Source organism: Ipomoea nil, unplaced genomic scaffold (assembly GCF_001879475.1).
Source record: "Ipomoea nil cultivar Tokyo-kokei standard unplaced genomic scaffold, Asagao_1.1 scaffold0345, whole genome shotgun sequence".
Classification (NCBI taxonomy): domain Eukaryota; kingdom Viridiplantae; phylum Streptophyta; class Magnoliopsida; order Solanales; family Convolvulaceae; genus Ipomoea; species Ipomoea nil.
Genome location: NW_017616773.1, coordinates 39701 through 42252, shown reverse-complemented (window position 1 = coordinate 42252; position 2552 = coordinate 39701).

Below are 2552 nucleotides of genomic sequence, written 5' to 3'. Positions count from 1 at the left end.
CGTCAAGAATTTAGAAGTATTCAACCCTGCAAAGTTTCAAAAACACATGCAATGGACACAAGCTGCTTTAAGATCCTCAAATGCCTTCAAAAGACTTCAAGATCTTCGAGAAAGTACCTGCAATGGATTCAAATTGCCTGCAAAATCAACAAAAATGCCTTCAAATCTTCAAGAGTTCTTCAATGCCTTCAGGCTCTTCAAATGCTCTCAACTCCTTAAGTCTTCAACTTCTTCAAGCTTTCAAGTGCTTCAAGCTTTCAAGTGGTGTTTTGGAATGAAATGAAGGCTTGTTAGGAATAAATTGTAATAGATTTTGATATGCCATATTGTAAATCGTAGATCCCCAATTTTATTTTGTTAGACTAGTCGAGTCATAGACCAAGAAAGGGAAAAATAAATTCATTAGTTGAGGAAATGGATGAAGAAGAGATAAAGCCAAAAATCAAGAATTTGCCTAGTGAAAATGGCAGAGGAAGATGTATGCGTATGATATTCAAGAAGAAATCCCTCAAGAAATCCCGAAGAAGAAAGAACGTGACTTAAAGTTTGCATGAAGCTATCTTGAGATCAAGCATCTATGGAAAGAAATGAGTACACCAAGTGAAACAAGAAGATAACCAAAAGGTTGTACGGACGAGATGGTAGAAGCTTGAAATATTATGTGCAAGGTCACAGGTTCGAATATCACATCCCACATATTATAAAGAAGCCAAGTTTAATTCCATCACTTAAAGTAAGAGGCGATGGTTTGGCCGAAAGGATGTAATTTGCAAAGACAAAGGGATGAGATTTCATTTCCCAAAATAGCAAGGGATGAAGTTTCACAAAGGAAGAGATATTCCCCAAAATAGCAAGGGATGAAGTTTCACAAGGGAAGAGATTTCCCAAGTTGACCCAGACACGCGAAGTACAGAGGAAAATATAAGCAAAAATACTAGTTAACCAGATGGAGATTCATGGGACGCCATTTTTGCTAAAACCTCAAGCTCAACTTGAAATCTCTGACATATCTGCAACGTTATCTTATCTTCTGACAAAAGGCTATACAGCTAAGAGAAATTCAAAAATGAGAACGTTTCTCTCTAACGGAAATATTCTCATTACCAGCTATAAAAGGATGAAGATTGAAGCAGTGGAAAGCAGAAGCAAGAACGCAATAGAGCTAGAATACAGAGCTAAAAAGAGCATACAAAATTCAAAGAAAGCTTTCCATCTCAGGAGCTTAAATTGATACATTCTTTGTGAGATAAACACTCAGAGTGATACAGAGCTTAGAAAAGAAATATCCAAGAGTGTTAGAATCTTCATCAACTTCAAGAGACTCAGCGCACCATTGAAGATCATCTACAGAGTCTAAAAAGTTGGAATTAAGGCAAAACTTGTTTTTGAGCAAAACAAGGGAAATGAGGAAAGTAACACGGAGTTGTGAAATCCTGGATTGTCACCCGGAGATGTGAGATCCGAAGCAGTAGTGTCGGAGGACATTGGGCGTGATTAGTGCGGGCTTGGTGATCAAAGCACTAGATCACGGAAGATACGTTTCTACCGGATCGTAGAAGACGGGGGGAAAGTAACGCGGAGTCGTGAAATCCTGGGAAATTAACGCGGCGACGTGAAACCCGAAGCAGCAGTGTTGGAGGCACTGGGCGTGATTAGTGTGGGCTTGGTGATCAAAGCACTAGATCACGGAATTCATTGTATCTTGGAACCAAGAAGTGGTGGATATAGTGAATTGGCTCTTGAAGAAAAGAGCAAGTGGAGTAGGAGGATTACATCACCTCGCGAACCACTCTAAATTGCCTTGTGTTCTTTAATGCTTTCTTTACTTACTGCTCTTGCTTGCTTCTCAAGAGAATAATCTTGACACAATCTACACACACACCGTTTTATTTATTTATTTCCGCTGCGTACCATACTCTAACAATCTAGTTAAGAGTTTTGGTTTATCTCTGCCCCCCCCCCCCCCCCCCCTCTAGACTTTCACCTTACCTCTTTTGGGACCAACAATTGGTATCAGAGCTGGTGCCTATCCGAGTCAGATTTTGTCTTTAACTAATACCAACAATTGGTATTAGAGCCTGTAGCCTATTTGAGTCAAATTTGCTTCAAAGCAAGTTGTCTCTGTGGGTCAACCTTGTTTCTGACTGCTAGGCAGATCCATCTTACCCAGTGTGTGTAAATTGGATTATTTGTCTCTCGTATCCACCGAGAAGATGAATAAAGATTTAGCTCAAAATCTATTATTCTCGCTTGATAAATTTGATGAATGGAAAGTTCGTATGCAGGTTCATCTATCAGCTTTACACGATGAAATGTGGGAAGTTATTTCCACTGGCCCGATCAAAAGTTTGAAAGTAAATACGGCTTTTCTTCTATCTCCGGATGCTCAACAATTCGTACCAAAGCCAAAACTGGAATGGACATCGGATGATAGAAAAAGGAACAATCTTGACAACATTGCCAAAGATATTTTGTTCAAAGCCATTGATGATACAATATTCCCAAAGGTTCGAAAATGTACAAGTGCAAAAGAAATTTGGGATACTCTCATC